Source organism: Plectropomus leopardus, chromosome 7 (genome assembly GCF_026936395.1).
Source record: "Plectropomus leopardus strain MGB_pleo_1.0 chromosome 7, ASM2693639v1, whole genome shotgun sequence".
Taxonomy (NCBI): Eukaryota; Metazoa; Chordata; class Actinopteri; order Perciformes; family Serranidae; genus Plectropomus; species Plectropomus leopardus.
The window spans coordinates 24,966,006-24,979,037 of record NC_142182.1 but is presented as its reverse complement, the minus strand read 5'-3'; the positions used below and the strand labels follow the sequence as shown (position 1 = coordinate 24,979,037).

Below are 13,032 nucleotides of genomic sequence, written 5' to 3'. Positions count from 1 at the left end.
TATATTTACGACTTAATATGATATCTGGTATACGTTTTCATTATTGCTGCATTGTTTTTCCCATGAATCTGCAGCCTCCTGAAATAATCTATTGTACCTATTCAAAAGGTGTGCTTTTTTTTATAGCAACTGTCTTTTTCGATTCAGCTTTTGTGTACAGAAAGTGAAAGAAATATGTGAAGAATGAAAACATAAACTTTTTTTTTTCAAACTTTCCATGGGAGATTTATGTTTGCCACTGGGGATAAAAAAGCAATTTCTTGACTTCTCCGTGTCTCTCTTACACTTCTACTCTTGACCTTGAAGAGGAATACCTCCGTGATCATTGTCTCTTTTATTCCCTCCCGTCTACGCTGGCTTGAGAAAGTGGGCTACTGCTTGACGAAGCAATAATCAAAGCTTTCCTGGCTGTATATTGGCTTTGTTTGTCTTTCTCTGTGCATGTGAGTGAGTGAGAGAGAGAAAGAGAGAGACAGAGGAGGTTGGGGGTGAGGGGGTTTGCTCAGTACATCACATGTGATTTTAAGGCATAATTTATTATTATCATTTATTTTTAATAAGACATCTACACTTTGAGACTATTTTTTTGTGTATGAACAGACTTCATTTATTCATTACATATTATGTAGACCGGTTAACCAATTAGATTGTATTCAAAACTGTTTTGCCAAATATGTGCCTGTGCTAATAATGTGTTTATAAATCAGAATTGTGTATTTTCTTTGAAAAAACCCCCCAACAAAACACAAATGAAAGAATCTAGGAAACCTGTTCAAGCCCAGTGATAATAAGTGGCATTGATCCTTCTTCAAGCCGAGCTAGGTCGGTCTGGTTAATCATAAAATATGTCATTATGTCAATCTACAATTCCAAACTGTGGAATGTACATATTGAGCACTCTATAGTCCTAAGTATATAGAGGACTGAAACTGACAAATCAAAAATAAATGCCAAAAATTACAATATTTATTTAATTTCACATTTAATTTTCCATTTTATTTATAAATGTATTCATTTTCATATTTATGATTTAAATCCCCCATCTATTTAATTTCCCATATTTCCATTTTACATATTTATTTACACATTTTTAAATGTATTTATTTATTTTTGTAATTATCCATGCATTTATTTATGGATTATTTAGATAGATAGATAGATAGATAGATAGACAGATAGACAGATAGACAGATTGTTTTGTCGCCATTCTCTCACTCTTCTGGGATGGACGGAGAAGCTGCTGCTTCACCACAGTTGTGTTCGGCTTGTATACTTTCACTTTTTTTCTGTGTCGCCATGACGGCAGTGAACATGAACGTCACTCTCGCGATAGTGAATGCGCCCCGTTTTACGGCACCCGAGGATTTACGACTCCTTGCGTATTAACAAACAAATCTACAACTCCGCTCACTTTATCGTATTAAAGTCTACATGTCTGACAGCGAAGAGCGTATTTGGCATACCGAAATGAAAAGAGGTGCAAACTACACAGAGAAAGGACGGGGCTCTTTTATTGTAGCCAGTAAGCTAACGCATTTAGCATGCCAGCAGTTGCCGTGCCGTCCTGGCAGTTTGCAGGCAGTGAGCAGCGGACTTCATGACAATACTTACAAAGTGGATTCTTTTTAATTTTATTTTTTCATGGAAACCCCTTCTGATACTTTTGACCGGTGGACCCCTGTGGACTAAAGGAATATAAATAATCGCGGAAGGGATTCCTATTCGGACTTTGGCCGCTGCAAAGGTAGAGTCACCACTTTTTGGTCTCTTGTTTGTTGGTAAATCTTAATAAATTATACTTTGGTGTTCATGGTTTCCATAAAACGAACTAGCGACTGAACTGGGGAGAACCTGACCGAGCAAACAATGGCCATATTGAAAAAAGTGTAAATTTTTGCATGCTCAATATCACTAATAACTCGCTCTAACGGGCTAGACAACGAAGCAGTGGGCTTTAAGAGCTTTTTAATGTCAAACACCTTGACGCCCAGACCCGGCGTCTAATTAGGACATGCCTATTTATCAAAATGTGTCGTGAAGTTTTATGATACACAGGGCTGCCCAGCTGATTGTGTTTTCCGCATTGGTAATTCGCTTCAAAGCAATTATGTTTACCTTTCTGCTGTTATGGTAACCCAGCAAAACAGTCCAGTTCTCAGCATTCTCCAAAATGTGGCAATGCTTGTCCCAGAAAATAACTCCTCGCATGGAAAAGCTACTTTAAGGGGAGACAGCTCACGTAAATAGGGTTAAACTTTTAACTAATAGATTTCACCTTTAAAGTTCCCAATTTGACGACTTAAAGACAATTACTTTTAAGCTTACAGGTCTTCTGAAATGTTCTGGTTAAACATGCAAATGAGGCAGTATCAAATGAAATATGCACTAAATTACACACATTTCCCGAGCAAAAATCTGAGCATTGGATGAACTTTCAATTGTTTCATTTTATTGTCATATTAAGAGTCAAAGGTTTTTACAGTGGCAGTTGTGGTTATCTCTTTTTTTATCACTCCATAAATCAGAATCAAAAACACTTTCGCCATGTTTTTTAAAAAATAAAATCTTATATAAATCAGGCTATGACTGACATATGAACAAACCCTTAACATAAAACCTTCAGAATATAGGTAGGACTACACCTGGAGAATTATTGTGCTACTAGTTGTACTGAAGGGGAAATTTCGAGATAAGAGAATCAGAAAAAACCCTTAATTTTGGGAAAATGGGCAATATTAAAATATGTATTGTAAAATTCCACAGATAAGACACTAGGGTAAAAATACTAACAAACAGATATCACCATGAAACGTTCACAGTTAATGACATACATTAAGACAATTATTGTTTTGTACTGTATAGTTTTGTGGAATTATGCGTTTTAATATGCAAATGAGGTATTATCTAAGCAGAGCACTGAACTTATATAAACACCTAAATGCGTATCTTTGCACTTGTCTGACAGGAGACAGTAAGTAAACTACCCCAAATCTCAAAATTTGCCAGTGTATTAAAAAAACAGCAACAAAAAAACAGTTGATGCTTTAAGGGTATTTCCAGATGATAGGGTAGTCGTAGGGAAATTATCAGCCAAGTAATGCTGTTTTTAGCAGAAACACATTTTAATTAAAAAAAAACCCCAAGTGCCATTGCCTCATTCCCATGGAGTTATTCATTTAACATCATATCTAGATTGTGATTAAGCACTAATGATTCAGGCAGAAACATTTTCACATAGCCTCCTACTGTGGCAAATATTGACGACCTTGGCATGATAGCTTCAAAGCAACTTCCCTGCCCAATCAGAAAGCCTTAACGACAGAGCAGAAACAACCACAGCTCTCCTGTGAGGTAAAATGGAAATCAAGGCCAACACAACTTGACATTGACATTGACACATTTATGGTGTAACACACAAACTGCACCGCATGTGATAAGGTTAACTGATAAGTAGCATCGGATGCCAGGCTGGAGTGGTGGTGTATTCCACTGTTAGGTGGCTGGTAAATAACCGGTTTATAGATTTATGGAAGTGAGCGTTTAGATAGTCCTCTTGTTTGTATGAATGGTTGCTGGAGAGCAGATGATGGTCGTCTATAAGCTACATTTCTGAAAGTGTCTCTTCAGGGGGTTAAAGGGTAAAAGTAGTTACAACATTTGAAATGGAAAGGCAAAATATGATATCTGCGTGGCTAAAATACATAAAAAGTAAGTACAATCTTAAGCGGAAGGTCAGTGAGGTGAAACTCTTGATGCAATAAAATATTTCTCACAAATGATGAAAAGTATTATTAAGAAAAGTAAAGGCCTCACAAAATTGCAGTATAAAACTGCTGTCTTCTTTTGTAACATGGCAGAAAGTGTAGGCCAGTAGCTGGGGAGTCAGGGGAATAGTGCAGTTTAGTTGAATGAGCTCAACAAAAGAGGAAAGTACATCACCCCAAACAGCAATACAAATGCCTCATGAAGTGCGTCATAGTTTTTGAGGTGTCTTTCCCTGTCAGGCAGGACAGCCAAACATCACAATATGAAGAATGCTGTGAGGTCACAGCAGACAAGACTGAATTTATTATGTTTTTGTGTGTGTGCAGAGGTGGTTGTGAGGTGTGGGGGTACATTCATCAGGTTACGGAAATAAAAGAGTTGGCTCCTGTGGAACAAAAAATCATGCAGTTAGTGAAAGCAGGTTGGTACTAATGGAAATAAGTTTCTTCTTCCCGTCCTTCATCTCCCCGATAAAAGCAGACTGAGAAACAAATCATCAGTAGACTACGCGGCAGCTTCCTATAAATACACTGTATAAAAGTGACTGATGTATCCACAGTGACGTAACCCAGTGGTTAGTGGACACCATTTGGAAACAATGAGTTGATCATTATGGCTGTCGCCCTCCTGGAATTTTTAAAACCAGTAATGACCATATCTGGATGCTAGCTGCTATCTTGGTTAGCACCATGCATTCACAGATAAGGTTAAATGTCATAATGCTATTTTTTGCTGATGAAAACTGGCTTTAAATCATTAAAACAAAATGCTCTCACTGAAAGACACTGAACGGCCAAATCCTTAGACAGTCTTTTAGTACAACCAAACATTGAACAGGATGTTTTAAAGAGAACCAAAAGCTGAAAAAGTGACAGCTGCGACTACGCCTGTACTCTGTAAATCTGGGGTTAGGCCACGGTTATGTTTCCCAACTGACGTTGTCGCAGTGGTAGCGACTTGTAAAGTGACAGAACCTGCATGTCATCAAAGTGGCCATGCTTTGTGCCAGGCTGTAGAAATGTTTTTTTTTTCTGCTGTAAAGTTGGGCATTTTAACATGAGAGCCTATGAGGATAGCCAGTCTCAAGTGGTATTTGGCTTTTCCATGTTGGCTTCATTTTCCAGCCCTGGAAAATGCCACTTGAGTGTAGCGCCACTGGTGTAGTGGAGGGTAAACACAGGTAAATGGAATATATCCACCTATTTATCTCACAGTATACCCACCTATCAGACAAAAAAACCCCTGTAATTTATAGGAAAGTATACCCATTTCCACCTCTATAACCCACCCATCTACCCAGTAGTACACCCACCTCATTGGCTGCTACAACACGACTGTGTCACGCCCATGTTTCATTTCCCTGGTTAACACTCTAACTCTGTCAGCACTGTTGCCATTGTTTAGTGCTGTTTATGGAGTTAGCGCCATTAGCTGCTAGCCACTGACTAAGTCAGCTTCATGTTGGCTCAGTCATCACATACATTTCTCATAATGACCAAAATGTTTTTGTTTTGTTTTTTTGTACTAGTCTGTACACCTGTTTTTTTTTTTTTTAATCTGCTTGGGATTGATTGACTTACTTTTGGAGCCAGCCTCAAATGACCATTTAATAAACTGCTTTTTTTTGGCACTTGGGTGCTGGCCTTAGCTTTTAGTCACAGAGGTTGCTGCTTGATGTCGATTGCACTACATCTCTTACTGATAGTGATGATTCTTTCATGGAACAAATCGACAAAACCAGTAACAAAAGTGAACACTGAAGACAAGTTGCATGCATTCTTCTACCATAGCTTACCCTTAAATACAAATGTGATGTGAGCCTATGTGGAGTATTTTGAACTGAGTGAACTATATATATATATATATATATATATATATATATATATATATATATATATATATATATATATATATATATATATATATATATATATATATATATATAAGTGCTGGGCCGTTAACGGCGTTAACGTGCTGCGTTAACGGAATTCTTATCGTAGCGATAAGGAAATTATTGTGCGATAAACTATTCACTAAGTTGGGTCTATACAGTGAGCAAGGCATCAATTTCACTTTGTTGTTTAAGCGCGGATGTATACCTGGTCGAATGCAGGGAGGCGTGAACAAGGCGGAGTGAGTGACTGGAGTGATTGGCTCAAGCCGTGTCACAAAGCTACTGCCTGTTAATGGTCTTCTTCATGACCTCTAATGTAGGCCCACAGTTCAGTTAGGGTCATGTTATCAGAGGCTGCGCCCTCTGCTGTTCATTCCAGTTAGCAGGAAAAAGCTTTTTCCACATGGAGACAGAACCTGTGTTCCTAAATGTCTGTGTTTAACAAAATAAAAAAAGTTAAACACCAAAGTAAATCTTTTGGAACATTATTTTTCTTTACCAAATATTATAGTAGAACAGCTTTCTCAAGCAGTTTGTGATGCATTTTCATCATTTAGATAGATAGATATTATTTTGAATGTCTTTGGCAAAATTCAAATCTATAATTTTAATCTAGATTAATCTAGATTAACCACAGGATTGCAGTGAGATTAATCTAGATTAAATGTGCTAGCACTCATATAAATATATATATATATATATATATATATATATATATATATATATATATATATATATATATATATATATATATATATATATATATATATATATATATATATATATATATATATATATATATATATATATGTATATATATTTAATCCATAAGGTACAATAATGATTATACCTAACTTCACAAGCATGGGCAACATGGTGACCTAGAAGACAAACATAACAACCTATCCAAAGGATGAGCTAGATCAAATTGACAACAGTCCACATGTCCATCGACAGCCATTCCCAGTGAAAGTGTCCTTGACCTTCAGCAAGACACTAAAATCCAACAGGATCAATGATCATAAATCAGACCTGATAAGAACATCAGCCAAATGTCAGAAACAAAATGAGCATAATGAAAACCATGTGCCAAGAAGGCCTTATCAACAAATCTCAAAGAAAAAAAAAGCTTTTATCAGTCTTGATGAACAAAGCCGAGCATGCTCACAACAAACAGGATGTAGAATCAGCTTTTTAATTTGGTTTCAACACACAGCCAGACCTCTCAATATTCTTTGTCATTATTATTGTTTTTCTGCTATTCAACTCACTTTATTGTAACTGTAATCCATAGCTGTACATTAAATTCTCCCCATGACTCTGTAACTGTACTCCATCCACTGTAAGCCATTTCTCGTCAGTTAAACGCATCAATATTTGATGTACAATCAGCTCTAAACCCTTATGGCCAACCTTGGATGGAGCTCAGTAGTATAATCTTTGGTAGCGTAGAGCACCCACCAATATGAGAGGTGATGACCTTCATGCACTGATGCTTCGCAATCATCTTAAAAGCAGAATCTCGCCACAACAGCGCACATGAGATAAGACTAAACCTTAACAAGAGGAAGCTGCTGCTCACCATTGAGCCCAAAATCTGTTTGCAAACTCGGAACATGAATCCAACAAAATGCTACAACCCAAAATATTTAACTTAATTCAACCCTGCTGCACTTTCGTGATCTGTATTTTGAACTAGTGACATAAAGAAATTAAGTAGAAAGGAAAAACAAAAACAGAACAAAAATGTCCCATTGCCTACTGCAACTGTTCATTAATTTAGCAATGACACTGACATCCTACTGTCAGCTCCTTTGAGCAAGATCCTTGTAGCAATAATAAATATATATATATATATATATATATATATATATATATATATATATATATATATATATATATATATATATATATATATATATATATATATATATATATATATATATGTAAGATTGATGACAATTGTATTTCCATTTAGAGGACCATTAAAACCTACATCATAAACAATAGAGATTAATTCCCACAATAGAGATTCATTTTAATATCATTTCCATTAATGAGGTAAATGTAACAAACACTTACATGGAAAAAAAATCTTTCTCTGTGTCCCACCAAGTGTCGATAAGTGTGCTGATATTCACACAGATAATACTCCAGTTATGCTCTTATAAGCGACAAGCTTTTGTGCATTTCTATATGTCATTGTCAAACAGTCCTGTATACAGGAATACGCCACATGTTGCCATGGCAACAGTTTCCAACGAAACCAACAGCAAACAGTGTTAATAGACATACATTACAGGACAAGCATCAGTACTGAAGGTGCATTACAGGACTCTTTGTCAGCCCTCTCTTTATCAGCCGTCTTAGTTCTTTATTCTTTTATTTCATATTTCAGCCCTCGATTCTACTGCAATACACTATTATAACTTGTGTATGACTTAATAAAATAACAGAAATATTTATTTTACTGCATTCTGAAGCATGTGTGTCTGAACTTTTAATGCACTACTGCCACCACTGTGCAGCCCAAACAAAGACATTTTAAAGAGTTGTCCTGGTGGCACCTTTTCAAGCCTGTGCCTTCGCTTTGTGTGCTATGCTAGTTGCGTGTGTGCTCACGTAAATATGCACAGTTGTTGTGTATTCTATGAGACAATGGTGGTAGAGCACTTATGTACCACAAAGCTGCACCCTGTAAATCCCTTCACATGATAGAAATATGGCCCTTGCATCCTTTGGAAAGCTGACCTTGGATTCTTGTTTTGCGCTTAGCAGCAAGGATTAGAGGAAATCTTCCACAAACACACATTTTGCTCGAAGAGATCTGGGCCTATTTTGCCTCAGCAAAAACGCAAAACAAGGCTACTTTTGAACTGCAATCTGTGGCTATTGACAGAAAAGGGAGAATACTGTGCAAGAGGCTGATTTTTCTCTTATCATTTTCTTTTCGTGTCAAAAGTAGGTCGAGCTGAAAGGCAAAAACTTACTGATATTCAGTTCTGTGAGAAGAAAAGACTTTCCAAAAGTCAAGCTAAACTCTCGGGCAACGTGACCTCCCCATAAATTAATGAAGCTCTCTGATGCTGCCATAGCTGCCTATTTATGCCAAGAACGGCTGAACTCCAGATGTGCTCTGGTTAGCTGGGTGACATTTGGGTTGGAACAGGGTAAACATCTATTAATTTATCATTAACAACATAATAGAGTTAGAGAGAGGCAGTCCAGATTTCTAACATACTGTCGTAAAAAATCCAATTAATTAAATTTTGTATAATGGACATTAACTGTGTGAATTTGATGGTATTCGATCTCAGTTTAGATATGGTGAAAAGTGCACAAAAAGTAATGATTACGGCAACAGGAGAGTGGGATTTATGATATATAACATTTTAAAGGCTTTTCATGCAGTTATTTTTTAAAAGATGTTTATGTGAAATGCTCTTATATTAATTTTTTCTCCATTCATTTGTATGACTGAATTTGTGCTCATTCAAAGGTAGTGTAATAAAGGGCTCAAGGACTTAAAATAGGTTTTCAATGATGAAGATTTCTTTTCCCTGGCATATACGGGGGAATAAATGACAAATAAATAAACAACAAAAACAATGGTATTGACATTTGGCCAAAACACTGTTGTCTGTATCAGCCCAGATTTTCACAATCAGTGGATCGTGGCTTCTCAACTAGTAAGTTAGGGTTGATCTATTTTAGTTATATATATAAAAAACAGATGTTCACACCAATGGTCTACCCTGGCAAAAAGATATTTCATTTCAGTCTAGTGGGAGAAGTGTTATGGCACTTCCTTGTTAGACCATTAGTGCACTGCACGAATAAGCATTGGAACATCTCATAATCACTGAACACGCTTAACACTGAGAGGAATGAGAAACTGCTTTGATTACCTTTGCACACATTGGTGAGCTGGTTGAACAGCTCTAAATTAGTTAGTTAGGCAGTTATTTTCAGAGGTCACGCTTGAAAAGCTAGTGAATTGCTCGAGGAACATTTGTCGGGTTTACAGAGACACCTTAAAGTTAATGTCAAGTAGAGATGCTGGTGAACATATTTCATGTTGTATTTAATGTTTCTGAGTTTAAAAACTGCAAGATTTCTTCTGAATCTGCTGGTTCTTGTCTCTTGTAAGATATTACTATGCCCCCCAACAACCCAAAGAGGAAAAAAAGGACAGTGATGGCCCTTGATAACAGACAGTATGCATTCAATGAAAGCTTTTGCATGATGCTAAAGCTCTACAGCTAGAATACAGGAACAGGAGTAAACAGTGGTGGCCCTGGCATATTTACTGCCTCAAGCAAGGACATGACTTAAATATTTTCATTTGTTATGAAGGTGAGATTTTTTTCTTTTGTATGTTGAAGGACAAGGACGCAGGGCCTGTGGTAACACGGTTACATATCGTGTGTTGACAACCTTTGATAAAACCCAAACACTTGAGAGCGGAGTTTTAAGACAAACAAACATGCCTCTTCCATCTGTCAAGTAAACTGAATACAGCAGTGGGCACAGAGCACAAGTGGTGGGTGGGAGGAGGAAGCAACATATGTGGAGAATTACATGATGTAAGACAGCGATTTCTTTGAAAGTGATAATGTGACGACAGACAAAAACAAAGGTGCATCTAGTTATCTGCTTTTTTAGATAACTGCCCAAACTGACCACAACTGGGGATAAAGTTATAATCTGGAAAAGTAAAGATGGTTACAGATTCAATGATAGAAGTTATTTTACCATAAAACAGTAGTTGTAGTGGAAGCACAGCTTAAACTGCAGCCAGGGGCAAATTACATATTGTCTAACAAATAATGTTAAAACATGTATGCTATTCCATACTCTTCAAGGGTGGTTGGAGAAAAAAAACATTGCATGTTCTGGATCATAAAATGATTCTACAAAAATGGACATTTGCTGATGGTGAAATGTATGTCTTCAGACTTTTTGTTGACTGTTTGCCCTGATGCTGTGGCTAAATGTAAACTAATATGTTTTTCTTATAAAACATTTTGGAACCCCTTAAGGGCCTAACACACCAAGCCAATGTTCGGTCATAGGTCAGTGTTGGAGTATTGGTCAGAGTCTGTCACCCTAGTCCCTGTGCTGTGCCCTGCACTGTTGACACTTGTCCACCCTCATTGACTTTTTTCCATTGATTCAGTTGGACTGGTGTTGGTGATGCCGGAGTCTGTATGTCTGAATGAAATCACTCTGAATGGCCAATCAACTCAGCGCATGAGGAGACAGAAGTGAGTAAAGTAAACAAAGGTCTAAAGTCAAGAGTGAGTGAAATGGAAACAAACTTGTTATGTGAAGTAAGATTGATTTTTTTTTTCTTGAGTCAGCGACCTTTTTAATGGAAACATTTCCTGACAGTTTGTGTTAGTTCAATGGTGCACTGCAAATATGCTTTGTTCTTTCAACATCAAATTGTGTTGTTAATGTGTTAACTGGCTAACTAGCATCAAGACAAATGATGACTACTGATTACTGCTGACTGCTGTCTGCTGTCTGGCAGTATGGAGGAGTATCTCACACAGGCGCATAATAATTATGGTAGTTGGCCATCGGTTGGTTGTGTTCAAGTGCAACTTTTGTTCATGTGCAACGTGAGGGGATACTACAGTTGGCTTTTGTTGCTGCTAGTTCTTTGATGTTGGTTTGGTGTGTTCGGGCCTTAATACAAATACCTCTTAAAATGCTGCCACACCAGTTTTAGATTAAAAACTCTAGGACTGGGTTTTGATGGTGACATGTGGAAATGGACACTTTTGTAAATGATGATGCAAACACTCATGTTCACTTGTCAGCTGGGTGTAATCAGTCATGATGTTTCAAGCCAAACCATTGCGACGAAGCTTTCATACCTTTTGTGATTTCATCCTCCTTGTATGGGTAACAATACCCCTTTTCCATCGCCATTACTTCCTCCTGCATTGAAAAATGTTCCTGTTATGGCTCTGATATGTGGCCATTTTTGCCTCGCATTGATTCCAAATCTTTTTTCCACTGCCTTGCCTGCTTTTTTCTCATGTGTTACTGTCAGTAATTGCTTTATCTCATTGTCGCTGTTGTTGCCAAGGGAAGAAATCTTTGATTTCACTCTTCTACCGTCATGTTTTCTGTACTTAAGCAACCACAAAGCGGACAATCAGCTTCCTGTTTACACCAGTATGTACATGCCCAGTGTACATGATTGGTCGTGTGATTTGTGTTTTCAGGTGTGTTAGTGTGGAAGGACATTATTTTGGTGCTAAAATGCTTGTATGTATGGAGATTACTTTTGTTTTAAAACATAACTAATGCTATGACTTTGTAACTTAAGTGAAAAATAAAGGGCAATGTCAATGCATAAAATAGTGATTTGGGCGTTGAAACAAATACATCGACCCACTGCTATGTGGAGAAAACTGCTCAGTTTTTTATGATACTTGTTTCTGTTGCTGTTTAATCAAGTGTTGTTTTTAGTGAACAAACAGGAAATGCTCTTTCACTATATTACTAACCTGTTTCGCAGCAGTACTGGTTGGGGGCATGTGAAAGAAAACAGTAGCGATATCTACAAAGCCTGCAGGAATGAAAAAAGGTGGTGCTGATTAAAAACAATGAACTGCAGGGTCTGTCTTTTTACCATTGCAGCAGCTGATACCATGGATTTCACAACATTTTATCATTATTTTACCACTAAGATTCAGCAACACTCTGCTGATAAATCGTAGTTTTCTCTGTTGTAGCTACTTAACAGTGAATTAATCATACTTTTCTTGAATGATATGCTTTGGTAGTGTATTATATCACTTATGGATTAATACTATAGAAGCTGTTAGTCTGTGCATCCTGTTATGAAATTCTCCAGGAGGGACGAGAGTAAGAAAATACTTCAGAGTGCACCAACATCAGAATCCACACGCCTGACTTGGCAGTTTTGGCAAATGCAAACAGGAGAGCACACACAGTCATGGGGTTGTTGCTCCTTATCAACCTCTATTGCCAGTTTACTGCCATGATTTTGCAGGCCTTTGTTGTCATATGTTCATTGGCTTTTTTGTTGGCTACTTTTAAACCCAAAATGCAAGGGTGTAGAATTTTGAATTGATGATAGGTACATGTTTCTACCAATTGCAAAAGCAATTACTGAGTTGTAGCAAAAACTTTGATTTAAAGATATAAATTTAATCACAGTTGTCTATCAATGTATGTGGTACACAAACAGTAGACAGTTGCACTTTATTGGAGGTGGTAAAGTCAACATTTGCACAGACAATAAACTACACAATAGTGAGATTTATGCCTGATCAGAAGTTTTATGCCTGATCAGAAGTTTTTCCCATTTTCCATCCCTAAGCTTTGTCTCA

General features: G+C 37.1%; 1 protein-coding gene across 1 annotated transcript in view; it reads right to left on the bottom strand.

The window, feature by feature from the left end:
* lingo1a (leucine rich repeat and Ig domain containing 1a) overlaps window positions 1-13,032 on the bottom strand; it is a 150,457-nt gene that overhangs the window by 58,345 nt on the left and 79,080 nt on the right. The window lies entirely within an intron of this gene.